Here is a 17,724-nt window from a genome sequence, read left to right as displayed (position 1 = left end):
TGTTTCTTAATCATGGCTTCCAAAGTGAAGGCATAATTTTTAATCATAGGGAAATTGATTTACATTGATTAATACTGCCCATTCCCTCTCTCCCAAAACATTAGTTCTTCACACAACTGCTGTTCACTTTAGTAATGCTCATTTATGTATTTGATTAAGAAGAATTTGGGAGCCAGATCTCAAAAATATGTTGACCGGATATGAAGTAAAAATTAAAAAAAAAGTCATATAGTTACAGACACCTCAAAGCATTTGGTTTACAATCAAAAGTGCATAGCACATGGGACTGAATTTGGGGGGAAGTAATTGATAGTATGTTGATGTTGTAGCCAACATTTTGGTTGTTAAACATTCTGTTTTTCTTCTTCTTTCTAGCACAGACTGATTGGCTGTCCTCCACTTTCCCCAGAAAAACTTAAAGCAGGGTGACACCATCTCCAGCTCCAGGGGCAAATCATATTTGATGTAAGGTAATATTTTGATCTAGTTCTTTTTGTGGTGTAAGAATGACCATTTAAGTCAATTCTGACTTATTCCGGTCTTCTGGGAAAGGATTCCTCTTCCCTGAGAAGGGGACCCTAAAATAAAGGACACTAAAATAAATGTTTGTTTTCATAAATGAAGAATGTCTGGAACTGCCTAAAACTATGCCTATAATCTCTCCAGTCTTCTTTACCTGAAAACAGGTCAGGCAAAACTTGAACACTGAGGTTACAGTGTAAGAAAAAAACAAGAAGAGCTAGCAAGGAGCTCAGACCATGGGAATATCACTGAGTCATTTATCACACCTAGCCTGGAGCCACCTACTTATGGATTTCATTCTAGGTGAGATAATAGATTTTCTTTTGGTTTAAGCCAGTTTGAGCTGGGTTTTCAATTACATGAAACTAAAGATTTCCTAGTGGATTCGATCTCCACTATTTGAAGTTATAGTCACCTAAACTGCTGTCATTTTATTTTTCATATGGTTGTTGCTTAGTCACATTTCTGCAGTGCTGTGCTGGTGATGTGAATTACTTGAATATGGACACATAAAGCACATAATTTAAAACATATTCTAATTAAATACCAGCAGAAATGTAGTGCTAGCTGATGGTAATATCGAGTTCTTTATAGTAACGAGACTATGTCCCAAATCTAATTTTACAACTTTAAGGGATGGGTGGCTTTAATTGTGACCTCTAATTTGTGGGAACTTAGAATTTTTCATCTAAAGATGGAGGCACAATATGAATTCCTAATTCATGCATCCATTAAAGCATTGAGAAGAAAATTTATATTTTGTCTAGTGCAATGCCTGGGAAGAAGTTTTACAGTAAATCTATCTTACTTTATTTTTTAAAAAGTTTATTTATATAGTTGACAGAAAGAGAAAGAGCACAAGCAAAGGGAACTGCAGGCAGAGGGAGAGGGAGAAGCAGACTCCATCTTGCCAGGGAGCCTGATACGGGGCTTGATGTGGGCTCGATGTAAGGCTTGATCCCAGGGTCCTGAGATCATGACCCAAGCCCAAGGCAGATGCTTAAACAACTGAGCCACTCAGGCACCCCTTTAAAAATATATTTTAGATACTTCATCATCTTTGTTGATTTAAGCCTAGTATAATGAAACAGTTTTCTGAATTGAGGTTCTTTCATTTAATGTCTTTAATTATTTTAATCAGCTTTTTTGAATTTAAATTTGTATTAGCTTATCTTTTATGATTTCAAACACATCATTAAACTTTCCAAAAGGAGCTGGTGGGAAGAACTTACTAACAAACATATGAAGTACATTAATTATGTATCTGTCAGATGACATTCTGATATTTTGCCTTCCAACTAGTATTTTCCCAAATTCTTCCTAGGATATTAGTGAAAGAACTTTACTGAGGACACACAAAGCATTGCTGAAATCAACAAAGTTTGTCTATAAAATTCACCTAATTTGCCAGTCTAACAACTCTATCAAAAAGAAGTTATACTTTGTAAGCCCATGCTGGTTCCTAATGATCATTGCTTTTTCTCCCAAATGTTCTCAAAACATCTGTTTAATATCTTCTAGAAATTCACTAAGTCCTTCTTTGCCATGTCAAGGGGTTGACTTTTATCCTACGCACAAGGGGAGAAGGTCTGTGTTCTTATAGTTATATTTATATGTCTAATTCTACCTTAAAATTAGGGATTATGCTCATTTATATGCTCATCTAGAAACATATGAATCATAGAACTCATTTAATATTATATAAATAAAAAATGACAGTAATTAAAATATTTCAAATAGGTGAGTTAAAAAGCATTTAATTATGAAGCATTACCTTGTATGTAAGTTTGAGCAGAGATAAAGATAACTAAGGGTGAAGCTATATTTAGGGAAACTTATTAAGAGTTCATTGAAAATTTTTAGGTAAGGAGAGATGGATACCTGAATTAAATGATGGTGGGGACCTAAAAGGAAAAATGGAATGGAATGGATGGTTGGATAGATAGATAGATAGATAGATAGATAGATAGATAGATAGATAGATGATAGATAGATAATGTGTGTGTACACATGCACATATTTGCCTATCTCTACATGACTGAGTTGATCGGAAAAATGCAGAAGTCCACAATGACATCCAGGTTTTGGGCTTACCCACCTCGGTATTTTAGGGCATTTAAATTAGTGAAATCCTCCAAATGACTAATGGTGTAAGTACAATAGAAGGTTATTTCTTCTTCATAAAATGGAATTGTGTGGGACAGCTCTCTTCAACAAAGATTCAACAAGATTTTTCTCGTTTCAATTTATAACAATCAGTTTTGTCTCAAGTTTCCTTCTCGCTGAAAGAAAATTAGAACAAAAGATGGGGAATATTTTAGGCCATATTTTTAAATAGAATATATTACTTCCTCTCCTATTACAACCATTGGAACACAGTTCTCTGACTACAGCTAAAAGCAAGGAAGGCTGAAATATATGTTTTAACTGTGTTTCTAAGAGATGGAAAAATATTCCACGCTCATGGATTGGAAGAATTAATATTGTGGAAATGTCAGTGTTACCCAGGGCAATTTACACATTCAATGCAATCCCTATCAAAATACCATGGACTTTCTTCAGAGAGTTGAAACAAATAAGATTTGTGTGGAATCAGAAAAGACCCCAAATAGCCAAGGGAGTACTGAAAAAGAAAATTAGAGCCGGGGCATCACAATGCTGGATTTCAAGTTGTACTACAAAGCTGTGATCATCAAGACAGTGTGGTACTGGCACAAAAACAGACACATAGATCAATGAAACAGAATAGAGAACCCAGAAGTGGACCCTGAACTTTATGGTCAACTAATATCCAACAAAGCAGGAAAGGACAGTCTCTTCAATAAATGGTGCTGGGAAAATTGGATATCCACATGCAGAAGGATGAAACTAGACCATTCTTTTACACCATACACAAAGAAAAACTCAAAATGGATGAAAGATCTAAATGTGAGACAAGATTCCATCAGAATCCTGGAGGAGAACACAGGCAACACCCTTTTTGAACTTGGCCACAGCAACTTCTTGCAAGATACATCTATGAATGCAAGGGAAACAAAAGCAAAAATGAACTATTGGGACTTAATCAAGATTAAAAGCTTCTGCACAACAAAATAAACAGTCAACAAAACTCAAAGACAACCTACAGAATGGGAGAAGATATTAGCAAATGACGTATCAGATAAAGGGCTAGTATCCAAGATCTATAAAGAACTTATTAAACTCAACAGCAGAAAAACAAACAATCCAATCACGATACGGGCAAAAGGCATGAACAGAAATTTCACCAAATAAGACATAGACATGGCCAACGTGCACATGAGAAAATGCTCTGCATCACTTGCCATCAGGGAAATACAAATCAAAACCACAATGAGATACCACCTCACACCAGTGAGAATGGGGAAAACTAACAAGGCAGGAAACCACAAATGTTGGAGAGGATGTGGAGAAAGGAGAACCCTCTTGAACTGTTGGTGAGAATGTGAACTGGTGCAGCCATTCTGGAAAATGGTGTGGAGGGTCCTCAAAGAGTTAAAAATAGACCTGCCCTACGACCCAGCAATTGCACTACTGGGGATTTACCCCAAAGATACAGATGCAGTGAAACGCAGAGACACCTGCACCCCGATGTTTATAGCAGCCATGTCCACAATAGCCAAACTGTGAAAGGAGCCTCGGTGCCCATCGAAAGATGATGGATAAAGAAGATGTGGTCTATGTATACAATGGAATATTACTCAGCCATTAGAAACAAGAAATACCCACCATGTGCTTCAACATGGATGCAACTGGAGGGTATTATGCTGAGAAATAAGTCGATCGGAGAAGGACAAACATTATATGCTCTCATTAATTTGAAGAATATAAAAAATAGTGAAAGGGATAACAGAGGAAAGGAGAAAAAAATGAGTGGGAAATATAAGAGAAGGAGACAGAACATGAGAGACACCTAACTCTGGGAAACGAACAAGGCGTAGTGGAAAGGGAGGTGGGCTGGGGGTTGGGGTGACTGGGTGAGGGGCACTGAGGGGGGCACTTGATGGGACGAGCACTGGGTGTTATGCTATATGTTGGCAAATCGAACTCCAATAAAAAAATGCAAAAAATATTTTAACTGTGTTTAAGTAATAAGGAGAGGAAAACAAATTTAATTGAGTTCTTTTCATTAATATGATCATAAAAATGGAAGAAACATTCACCCAAGAAGATGTAATGGGGCTTTGAGTTCATTTTGTACTATAAGCCTACGATATCATTATGCATACATATACAGAGCTATCCATTAAAGGGATGAAAATACAATGCCTGAGTTCAAATAGAAGGTTTGTTTGGAGTTCCAGATTTGGAAATCATTGGTTTATGGATGACTGAAGTCACGAATTAAAGGAATTTTTTCAATAAGAGTGTAAACTGAAATTAGATGAAAAGAGATGATCGAAAGATAGAAGAAAAAAACCAATAGTTAAAAGAGTGAAAAAAAATCTGTATAGTCAGAGAACTCCTAAATGGAAAGGAAAATCCAAGAAAAAGATAAGATGGCAGCCAAGAGACACAGATAATAGATAATAGTGCCAAAAAATTAGAGTGGGCTTCAATTTCAAATACCGGGGGAGATTAGGTCAGATTGGGTTTGAAATATATTCATCGCTTTTGGCAATAATGACATATTTATACATTTTAAGAACCTAGTGTCAATGGTGTTTTCAAGGCAAGGACAGATTAAAATCTTATTAGACAAAGAAGACAGATTATAGCCAGAGGTATGAGAAAAGGGCGAACACTTTTGTCTTTGATGTTGTACTTAAAAATAAAGCATCTTAAGCAATTTACATATTGAAAAAAAGAAATTATTAAGGATGAAAATGATTTAGATGTAGGTACGACGGTATGGAATCTCAAGTATGATTATTCTTGTATAGGAAAATGGTCTTTTCCTTTAAATAGTTAGGAAAGATAAAAATCTCTATCTCTTAGTACTCTGATATATAAATTGTTGGGTTTTTAAACTTGAAATGACTTAAATAGTTTGAATTATATTTAAAAATTAGATTTTGTAGTCATGCCATTTATTTCATTCCTTCTTTTTGTCAATAACCTCAGTCAGTAGTCATGTATTAAAGGCTTACATGTTAGTGATGAGCTCAAAACATTTTTTAAGAGGACCAAAAGAAAAAAAATAGCAGAGAAAATACATCAAATAAAATTATAGAGTTACAGTTAGGAGAGATATATATTAAACAGTGATGTAAAGATTGATTTATAGAATATTGACATTAGTAGGAATTTGTTATATGTTCCATAATATTTTTATTATTTTTAACAAAGTATATATTTACAGTGCTCACACTGGATTCAGGTTATTGAATTTTTCAGCTACCCCATATAGAGACTGTTCTTATATTTCTCCTGTTCATTCAAATCCAATTATACTCACAGTAGTAAAGATAGAAAAGTAGCTAATAGTTGGGTGTGAAACTTAGAAGTTCCCACTTTTTATAGTTACCTGGGATAAACGACATAATGAGCTTGACTCTCTCCACTCCAGGGTGCATGGACTTAAACTTGGAGAGAAGAAAGGGTTTTTAGAATCATAATAGGTTAGATACCTTTATGGTCATCTTGTTTAGCCATATTTCTCAAAAGTTTGGGGTTTAGTGAAAGATCTTGGGGGAAAAATAACTTTAGTCTGTTTCTGATAGAAAAGAAACAGAGACAGGATGGCTTCTTGGACACAGAGGGATGTTGGAAATGGTACTTTCTCTCTGCCCCTGGTAAAGTCTGTTTGAGAAGAAAATTGGGCTCCTCAAGAGCCAGTGTTCATAACAGCTTCCTAGAACTAGAATGATGGTAAACTGGTATGGGGTGCGTAATGATGATCATTATTAAACTATATAATAACGGCTTCTAACCTCATATTTTTTTCTACCTTCCCCACATATGCTGAACTCCACTTTTTCTTCACATATATTAAACATTATAGTCTTAGGAGGACTCCTGGGTGTTGGAGATTCTATGATTCAACTTCTCACCCCAAATGAGGATTATATCTATAATATTCCTGCAACAAATGGCATTCAAACTGGGCAGTGGCCAATCAAGGTTCTTCATTTTCCTACATGTCCTCAGAAATGCCATGGCAAAAGACTTAGACTAGTAGCTAAGAAACACTTTCAAGATGGGAAAGAAGAAATAACTTCCCCAAAATTATTTTAAAAACAAACACAGGTAGAACATACACCTAGAGATGTTTCCACCTGAGGGTTAAGATCACTAAAGGAGCTTAGAATTCTAGCCTCCTGGTAAATTTACTGCCTAAGTAACTTTTGAGTTCAGGATTGATGGATTTCTAATATCCCATCATTATCATGATCCAAAACTACAGTTTCAAATGTACCAAATCAGGCAACACTTTAGTTGGCGCCTTTTGAAATCAAATTTAACAACAGGTAAGCCAATGAAAATACCCACCCCAAGCAAAGGCAGCAGAATTTCTCCCTACGATAGAGACCAATAGCCATGACAAAGAGTGATTCTTTTAATTATGCTTAACTGTTTCTAAACCTCTAGCCAAAACCTGGGATTACAAAGTTTTAAGAATTCAGAAAAAATATTTATTTCCTATTTTACTGATAATTTTTTTTCTGAAATGTGGTTCAGTGTTAGACAACATCAGTATTTTAACTGACAGTTAAATATTAAACTTTCTTTTTACAAATAAAACAAATAACCTGTGAACAAACTGAGAAATACTTAGCTTAATATGTATTCAGCAGTTATGACTGATAGTAAAATAAGAAAACCTAAAAAATACAAGCAAAATTATGCATATGGTCTCATATGCATAGATATTTTATTTATAATCCATTGATTTATATTCATAGTTAAAATATAACATGAATAAAATATTTACTTAGAGATATATATTTATGGGATGAAATAAAAGTAAGTTTCCAGTGTCTACCAAAATATGTTCTCTAATAATTTTAGAACACATTACATTGGAAATGTAGTGCAAAAACTTACAACATGAAGGATAAAACTTTTTACCCGCATGTTTATTTGCATTAAAAATGAGCAATTTAGCAGTAACAGCAAAGGGATAGAAACATATTTTACTTATTAGCAGTTAGTATGTCAAGGAAATAAAACTGTCTTTGTTTAAAAATGACTGTGGAAAATTGGATGATTTGAAAGGGAAGATAATTCTTCTTTTTAGTTAATAAAGATCAATGTGTCGAGATAGTTGCAAGATAGATACATGGAAAATGGGTAAGGATATCCACTAGAGAGATGCATAGAAAATACACACACCCACATTTATATCTCACAGCTTTTAAAAATGTTCCTTCTGCTTGACTGTTCTTACACCTATATTCCGTAAAGCTTCTGTTCCTTTTCTCCTTACCCTTCGAGGGTTCTCCTTCCTACTTCATCCTCCTTCCCTCCCTACCAGCATCTGGGCTTTTTCAGAAGTCAATACTACTCTGGACTCTCTTATAGAATCTGACAGCCCTTTCCAAATAAAACTCCTCATTCATAGTTAAGCTTTTAAATATGATAATTTTTAATGTTTGTGGAAATCAAGAACCAGAATTCACTATTTAAAAATTATCAGGGATACCTGGGTGGCTCAGCGGTTGAGGCTCTGACTTCCACTCAAGGTGTAATCCTGGGATCCAAATATGAGTACCAGTCCCACATCAAGCTCCCTTCGGGAAGCCTGCTTCTCCCTCTACCTATGTCTCTGCCTCTCTCTCTCTCTCTCTCTCTCTCTCTCTGTGTGTGTGTGTGTGTGTGTCTCTCATGAATAAATAAATACATTTTTTAAAAAATTAAAAAAAATAAAAATGTTCAAATGATAAGTCTCTGCAGGGAAGTTGTAAAGAGGAGGGTATAACCAACATAATATTTGACAAAACCAGGCAGGAGAAAAGGCATGAGGATGGTGAAGTTTCAAGGCAGTTGAATTTTGCAAAGCAATCCAAGGAAAAGAATATAATAAATTCAAAGGATTTTAAAATTATATATATATATATAAAAGGGATGGATAGGTATGCTTCCTGGAGCTGATGATTGAATGTTGATATGTGAGAACAAGAAGGCAAAACCACTCAACTCTATTTTACTTGTCTTCTCTGTCATTGTGAGTGATGCATGAACTAAAAAGGATAGAATGAATGTTGTTTAGAGGGATTTAAGTTCAAAGTGGGTAAAAAGGTTCTAATAGTAACTCTGAGTAGTTCAGCTCATCGGCTTAGATGAAATATATCCCAAAACAGTGAAGGAATTTGCCCATGAAACAGATCACTGTAACTGATCTTTGGCATTTTAAAGAGAAGAAAAGATGCTAAAATATTAGTGAATGTTTCTCAAGCTAATAATAGTAATAACAATCATGTAGAAAGTAAGAGGAGAAGAGGAAAAGACATAGGCTGCCTTATAACGATTGATTAGGGGACTAAATGTTGATCTCAGACCAAATCCAGGACCACTTTTTAAAGAATGGTTTATGAGAAGTAACAACTATTCAAAACCAGCATGGAATCACTGAAAGCAAAATGTGGCAAAATGACAGGTCATCTCCTTTCAGGGCAATGAATGCTTCTTGATTGGGTGTATCTAGCAAAAATAAGGTGTTTTTTTTTTTCTTCTTTAATTTCTCCTTTTGGCAGTCTAACAAAGCTAAAGGTCAGCATAAATCCATCAATACAGTGTACCTCATTTTCAGGGAAATATCTTTCATGAATTTACATGATGTCTATGAAACATGAATTGTGGCATGATAAGGGCAGTGCCATCTAGGGATCTGGCTCTCAGTCTTATGTGTTAGCTCTGAAGCTAGGAAGAGACATAAGAAGGTAACGTGGACCCAGTAGCTATGAATTGAATTAGCTTGTACGTTCACTTGATTCTATATTCAAGTAGATAAGATGGAACTGGGAAGAGAACATGGTTATATGTGTTGTTTCTATTATTTCTATTATTTTTGTTTCAGATATTAGGGAGGGGCTGAAGCTGCAGGTGAGGAGCTGTAATTGCAGTGAACCTAGGAAGTCTTGAGTAGATGTAAAAAAAAAAAAAAAATGGGTTCCAGATATACAACTTCTTCCCCCCACCCCCCACCCTGGGGCCTTGCTTTTATGACCCTGAGATCATGATCTGAGCTGAAATCGAGAGTCAGATGCTTGACCAACTGAGCCACCCAGGTGCCTCAGATCTACACGCATTGAACTGTGTGACTCTGGGCAAGTTGAAACTATTTTTAGTTGCTTATTCTTAAATGTAAAAAAAAAAAAAAAAAGGAACACTAGTATTTATATTTCACTTGAGTGATAAAATGAGGTCATGTGTATTAAAGGACTCAGCCTGGGGCTATCATTTTTTCAGATGCCAAGCTACATGAACACAAAGATCATTTGCAGTTTTTGACTGTTACACAGTGTCTAGTATATTGTAGATACCAAATGAATATTTGTGAAATTAAGGGGTTCTCTTCAAAATTTCTGAACAAATATTTGCATGAAATTAAAGAATGCATGTTTAAATGTAAAGATGACACGTGTTTGGCCAACACACTAGGGTTTTGGAGAAGCAGGATTGCACAGCAGGAAAAATGTGGTCTTTGAAGTAAATGCAAATACATAGAAGACTAGATGCTACTATTGGCTCTATCATGACAACCCCTGTGACATTGGGCAGTTTGCTAGAATACTTGAAACTTCAAACTTTTACCCTTTTGGTGGTGAATCGTTCAGTGAATAGATGATTAAATTATATATTTTTAGAAGTGATTTTTATACCTGAGATTTTATATTAGTTTTGTATTTTTCCTGGTTTTGACAAAAAGAGAAACTTTATTGATTTTAATGAAGTACAATAATTGTAAAATGATGGATTGTCTTCTCAGTGATAAGGACATGTCTCATAACTATAAGAAACTACATATTTTATTAGCTATGTACATGTTTCTGCATATTTATCAAACAAGTGTTGGAAATTTTGCCTGGGAGATAAAACCTTACTGCATCCTTTGATTCTATTTTATCTTTTTGAGATATTTAAGAACCTTATAAAATATTCAAATGTGAATTTATTTGTTTATGTCAATATAACAGAATTTTACAGGAAAATAAGAAATATAGTATAAAATTCTTATAAAAGGAAACTGAAAATCTAATGCTGGTTCATGGCAATCATGACAATGAAATCCTCCTAAATTTCACTTCCTATGATGTTGCTTACTTGGTTTGAAGGTTCTTGCCTATATTGTATAAGCATGACTCAACTCTTTACCTTAAAAAAACTGATGTCAATTCTTCCATTGATTTACAATTATTTCTGGTAAAAGAAGAGTCAATGCTTACATAAAATTAAACGTACCACATCAAAGTCATCGGGAAACACTGAAAAAATTCTTAAAATTGAATTGCACGCTTTTTTTCTTAAGTAAATCTAAAATCTTGATTGGAAAATGTCTTACTTGCAGGTAAGTTTGTTGAGTATGTACACTGACTACATTAAATATATTTAAAAAAAAACAGCAATATTAAAACTACATTAGGGACATGACAAAGCTAGCAGATTTTAAGCTGACATGGAAATCAATCACTTAAAGCAGTTCCTAACCATGAAGAACTCCCTCGGAAATCATGGTGACATTTTCAGCTTTAAGCACTATAGAATCGAGTGCATAGAATCTACAAAGCAGGCAGGTGTTTCGTGTGTCTGGCCACAGTGGATTAGTTGAAAGATGATGTTTCATTATGGATTCAGAATTTCTCAAGCATTGCCACTTTTGCACAGCATTGTTGACATTTGTATTAGAGGGAAATCCACATGTAAAAGTGAGGTCTTTTACAAACTGCCTGCCTTCAATCTCTGTCTTCCAGTCTGTCCCAACTGCCACTGTGAGCATATCACTTCCCAGCCTCTGCCACTTTAAACATCCCAACAGAGAGTCAAGGCTGTAGTTACTTTTCACAATATTGTCTTAATGAATGTTTAACATCTAATCACAAAATAGTAATAGTAAGAATGAATAATTACTTTTTTTAAATTTTTTTAAATTTTTATTCATTTATGATAGTCACACAGAGAGAGAGAGAGAGAGGCAGAGACACAGGCAGAGGGAGAAGCAGGCTCCATGCACCGGTAGCCCGACGTGGGATTTGATCCCGGGTCTCCAGGATCGCGCCCTGGGCCAAAGGCAGGCGCCAAACTGCTGCGCCACCCAGGGATCCCGAATAATTACTCTTAAAAGAAATTTACCCCTAAGTAATTGTTAATTTTGGTAGGTGCAATTATTATAAACATCAATAGCTAACTTTTATTGAGTGATTACATTGTGCAAAGCATGTGGCTGACTGACTTACAATCTTTTTTACTGCTTATATGAGGGATCCCATGTCAAATTTATATCATTACAACTCACCTATAAACTTTATTTTGCACCCCACTAAATTGATGTGACTTTTCCAAACACATACATGGCTAATTAATTATTCATCAAGTGCCTCTTACAATTTAAAATATTTACTAGATATAAATGAGTTTACAATCTAATTGGTAAGATAAGACAAGCTAATGAAATAATAAAGAAATAGTACCCGTGTTAAAATGTAGCTGATGTTTATTAAATGGTTATATTTATGTTGAAGAACTTGAGACATAAACCTGAGATGTGGCCGCTAGACTGATAATATGCAGTGGCATCCACTGATCCTGGTTGATGGCTGAAACAAGTAATTTGGTGGGGAGAAACTTGATGTATCTCTTATTGCCTTTGAAGACATGTGAAAAAAATCCTGAAAGTCTTAGAAACACCTGTGGAGTAGTCATATCTTCATATTGATAGTCAAAACCTTGTAGAAGGATGAGGATAAGGAAGCTGATCATTTTATTCATATTTAAGAATACCAGTTTTTAGGAGGTGCCTGAGTGGTTCAGTTGGTTAAGCATCCAGCTCTTGATTTTGGTTTAGGTCATGATCTCAGGGTTGTCATGTCAAGTCCAGCATTGGGCTGTGCTGAGCCTGCTTAGGGTTCTCTTTCTCCCTCTCCTTCTGCCCCTCCCTGCTCCCCCACTCGTGCTCTCTCTCTCTCTCTCTCTCTCAATCTCTCTGAAATAAATAAATAAATAAATAAATAAATAAATAAATAAATAAATTCCATTAAAAATACCAATTTTTCACTACTCTGGTTTCTGGTGACAGAGTATTGTTCTTCTAGCAAGGGATAAGTTGAAATTCATGAAGACTAGGGAAGCACTTGTTGTCAGACTTGCCACTATAATCAAAATCATTTAAATTGGTATGCATGCGGAAAGAAGAGAAGTATCCATTTGAATTTTGCTGCTCTTCTAGTATGTCACATATGCGCATAGTTATGCACATGCACACACAGAGAAAGACCATATTGAAGGAGTAACCAATGATTATTATAAGTAAGTAAAAGAGGGCTTTAAATTATATTTTACCTATATAGCCTTTTGAAATTCATATTGGGTATTAAGCAAGCCTGAGATTTTAGCGCAAATGCTTTCATAGATATTAACAAGACTTGGCAGAGCAGAGCAATGGAAAAGAGTAGTGCACATTGTTATGGACTTAATGTTTATTCCCCTAAAAGTCATATGTTGAAGACCTAACCCCTTACATAATGGTATTTGGAGATGCAGCCTTTGAGGGATAATTAGGTTTAGATGAGGTCATGAGTGTAGTGCTCTCACATGGAATTATTGCCCTTACAAGAAGAGATACCAGAAAGCTTACTCCCTGTGAGGACAAAGTAAGAAGGCAGCCACCTGCATGGCAGGGAAAGAGCTCTCATCAAACCCCAACAACTCTGGAACTCTGATCTCAGACTTCCAGCCTCCAGGACTGTGACAAAATAAATTTCTGTTGGTTAAGTCACCTAGCCTATGGTATTTTCTTATGGCAGCTCAAGATGACTACTATCTTATTCAAAAGAAAGGAAAACAGAAGACAGACATATTGAGAACATTTATAATGTTATGCTTTGTTTCCATACACCTGCTTTATGAAGCAAAGTAGAGTCTGTGAGTAAAGGTGAAAATAAAGAAAATACACAGAATTAATATCATTGTGGATTAATACTCTGCCAAAAACTGGCTGCTAGGAAATACCAACATAAATGCAAAATAAATATGTTTTTGAAAGACTGATATATATTCAAATCAAATGAAGATTATGGATAAAAATTCATAAGAGATTTCCAAATTAACACAAAACCATCTGTATGGAAATAATGGAGGACTTAAACTCTGTGAACAGCTGTTAGAAATCTAATTCTGCTAAAAGGATGGCATCTAATAAATTTGTTATTTACCTTGTTGACAATTTCATCTTACATGAGGAAGCAAATGGGCAATTGCTGGATTTCATTCAGATGAGGGAAGAAAATTGGCTGCGGATGTGAGTGTGATGGAAACCTTTCAATTAAAGTGGCTGTGCCTATTTAGAATTTAGAATATTGAAGGACAGAATTGCTCAGTAGATTCAAAGACATACCCTTGACTTTAGGAAAGCTTAAAAAGGTAAATGTGAACCCATGATCTAATCTGTAACTCTAAAGGATACATGTGTTGACAGTGTTCAAAGGCTCTGAAATAAATTCTGATGATACATTTCTGCATAACTGCAACACAGAAGAAAAGTAGGAGACAGTAAATGGATCCTAAATGACAGTTTGGGGAAATCTGCAATAGGCTCAAATCTATAAGCAGTTTCCAAAGATGAAAGGAAGGTCACAGAACCAAGGCAAAAGGCAAATGGAAACCAAGAAATTCTAAGAATAGAATTAAAGTACTTAAATCCAGAAATAAGTTCAGTTAATGAGAAAAGTGCTGGTATCTGTTGTTAGAATAAGAGGAGAAGTTAATGAGGTAATTGTCATCTCTTAGAAAGGTATGATATTCATCGATGGCATAATGAAGGCTAAATGCTCAATTCCTGAATACGTCTGACTTCTTCTGTAAGAAGACTAGTCTTTCCAATTCTCTCCTAATAATCTTTTTTTCACACACCAGTAATTTGAGATAAAATTAGGAGTTTGTCTTAGATTGGATTTCCCAGAAGCAAACACTGAGATGGGTACCATATATAAAAATGATTTTTTTAGAGAACATTCCCAGTGCAGTGGGGAAGGAGTAGGAAAGTATTACAGAAAAGTGTCTGGTTTTCCAGAAAATTGTAAAAAAGTACCACAAGCTGACTGGCATAAAAACAGGAAAGCATCCTTCAGTTTTGAAGAGTAGACATCTAAGAGCTAGGTGCCAGCAGAGGTGGTTCCTTCTGAGAGCTATGAAGGAGAATCTGTTCCATGTCTCTCCCAGCTTCTGGTGGTTTATTAGCAATCTGTGATTTTCCTTGGCTTATTGATACATCACCCCATACCTGTCTTCATCTCCACATGCTGTTCTTCCTGTGTATGTATGTGTGTGTCCAAATTCTCCCTTATTATAAAGACACAGGTCATACCAGATTAAGGCCCACACCAATGGCCTCATTTTAATTTACTTCCCTCTGTGACAAACCTATTTCAATATAAGGTCATCTTCTGAGGTAATGGGGATTTGGTAGGAGGCCAAGCAAATTATCATGTAACACATTGTTCCTTGTAATCTAACTTGAGTTCAATCCCACTGGAAGCTCTGCACACACTGCAGCCCACGTTTAGAGTTGTTTTATTCAGGAATAAGAAAATCAGAGTATTTATACCATTGTATTATCATTCTTTGCTTAGTGGCTGCCCTAGGTGGACATCACTTCCCAGGCACTCCCAAGTCTAGATCTAGGAGTCTAATAACAAGAGTCTAATTAAGGAGTGCAGAAACTAGCTTTGAAGGGTGAAAACACAGTGGGAGCCAGTATGTGTAAAAGTGGCAAAGGGATTTGAGGGACCATGGACAGACCATTGACAATGTCTATTATAAAGCAGTATATGTACACAAAAACCAATTCACTATTTAAATAATATTAAGTTTCCATACCTGAAAGAATTACATTACAGGGTATTTAAATATGTTGTAGTTTTAACCGCAAAACCACTGTAAGTAATACACCAGAAATATGAGAAACACTAGATTTTCCAGTATCGGTAATGAGCACATGTTGTTTTCACAAAGGGAAGATATATATTCTGCTAAATTTGACGTATAACCTGAGAGTAGTTAGAAATCAAATCAGTGGGTCACAATTAGTCCACATGCATTTATCATGGACAATATAAAGAAATAATTTCTTTCCAATAAATCCGTAGACCACGTTTCAGAGAGATTTTACTGCCTGATTGAACAACTCACCGGTGCCATTCAAGTGATGTTCCCACAACAATGTAGTGAAAAATTTATATGGTCATCTACACTGGCCCCTTATATATGCAGATATGTGTAATCATTTAGATTAACTTTAGGAGTAAATTTGACAAACCTAATTAATAATCTTAAGACAACATAGATTGATTCATAGATGATTGAACTCTATGTTGATTAACAGAGCTGTGAAAACTAGAAGATACCTATTAGCACATAAATGGATTGGTACTCTCTCCAAAGTATTATCAGTTTCTTGGAAAAACACATATTTTATCAAATTTTCTTATTTAGTGTTGAAAAAAAAAATTTGTATACTTACAATATGTCACAGACTATTATTACTGAAGCTGAGAAACAGGAAGAAGGGCATGGTCCCCCCTCCTTTTTTTTTAGAGTACTTACAATTTGGCTGGGAATCTGTCTTAATAATTAAAAAATACTAAAATATATCAGTCCTTATATATAAAGTCCTATGTAATAGACTTTGTAATTAGTAATATTTTCTAGAAGGAGTTCATAATTTCTCTCCATTTTTACCTTCCCAAGAAGTAGTGATAATTTGGATGGTGATTTCCAAAGATAGCCACTGGATGGGCTAAATTTCTAGAAGACTGAACATTAATTGCAAAGCAGCAGGTTTTATCTGGTCACGTGCACCTTCTTTTTTGTTTGCTTGTTTTTAAAGAATGTTGTGTTCTGTATACTTGGAATTATAAGAGCACCCCAGAGCTGCTAAGGGGGTGCTAAGCCTTCCCTAGTAAGATTTAGATAAGTCAACTTTGGCCAGCTTCTCTCTAATGGCTGGTCGGCTCTGCCTAGGACAAGTTTTTCCATTCCATAAAGTACAAAGAAGTAGGATTAAGGAAATGGAGCAGGGGCACCTGGATAGCTCAGTTGGTTAAGTGTCTGCTTTGGGTTCAGATCATGATCCCAGGATCCTGAGTTCGAGCACTACGTTGGGCTGCTTCTCCCTCCTCCTCTGCCCCTCCTTGACTCATGTGTGTGTGTGTGTGTGCACCCTCTCTCTCTCTCAAATAAATAAAATCTTACGAAGAAAAAAAATAAATGGAGCATTAGAGGCTGCTGGCTTTGGACTCAGTTCTAAGTATTAGGCCTGCCACTTCAAGTAAAGTATAAGTAAAAGTAATCCAGCTTGATTTATTAGGGTTTCATACTGAGTTAGGGCAAAACTCCTAGTTGTGATAAAGTGTTCTTGTCTTTAAACTTTCTCTATTCTTTATATATTTTAGAGAATTCAAGAGTTAGTGTCTTAAACTGGATTTTCTGGAAACGGATTCTGAGATAAGAAGTCGCATATGGAAGATTCACTGAGCAGTGGTCTTATGAGATACAACTGTAAGGGAGTGAGAATTGCTGGGCTGGGCCACAGAAGTTGACTTTCATTGCATTTGTAACTGCAAATTTTGCTGTTTTTATGCATAGCTTTGGATCTGGGATACTTTTTATAGTTGTATCAATTTGAGGTAGGTGACAGGCCTGGTAAGGCCTTTATTTCTCTACATCAACCTGTTGTTGATGCAGCTTCCGGGCAATGAAGTTCCCTATGGTTAAAGGCAGTTCTCCACTAGGAGCAGATTGGTGACTCTCAGCAGTTAGTATTCCCAGAATTTGGAGTATGAGTGCATGCACTTCAAGAGGGGTTCTGAGTGGAATACTACAGTATCCAAAAGCACTGGTTTAAATTATTGAAAAGAAGTATGTGTATTGGGGGTGGCAGGATAGGAGGAAACCTATTCCAGATAATTCCAGAGTTAGGAAATATATGCTACTAAAACATTGTTTGTTATTGTAGAAGACAGACTGGGTTAAAAGTATGCTAAAAAATAGTAAAAGCCTGTAGACTTCAAAAGCTAGGGATTGATGTGA

At 35.6% G+C, this 17,724-nt stretch overlaps 1 long non-coding RNA gene across 2 annotated transcripts in view; it reads left to right on the top strand.

Annotated features, from left to right (window-relative positions):
• The window catches only part of LOC129516647 (uncharacterized), a 147,260-nt gene that overhangs the window by 107,664 nt on the left and 21,872 nt on the right, over window positions 1–17,724 (top strand). The window contains exon 2 of one of the 2 annotated variants that reach the window (XR_008665814.1): window positions 376–465. This is a non-coding gene — a long non-coding RNA (uncharacterized LOC129516647). Of the gene's footprint in view, window positions 1–375; window positions 471–17,724 lie in introns of both variants that reach the window. The other variant, XR_008665815.1, reaches the window with a different exon arrangement.

Source organism: Nyctereutes procyonoides, unplaced genomic scaffold (genome assembly GCF_905146905.1).
Source record: "Nyctereutes procyonoides isolate TBG_1078 unplaced genomic scaffold, NYPRO_anot_genome, whole genome shotgun sequence".
Lineage (NCBI taxonomy): Eukaryota > Metazoa > Chordata > Mammalia > Carnivora > Canidae > Nyctereutes > Nyctereutes procyonoides.
The sequence above is the reverse complement of the archived record's forward strand: the minus strand, read 5'-3'. Positions and strand labels throughout refer to the sequence as shown.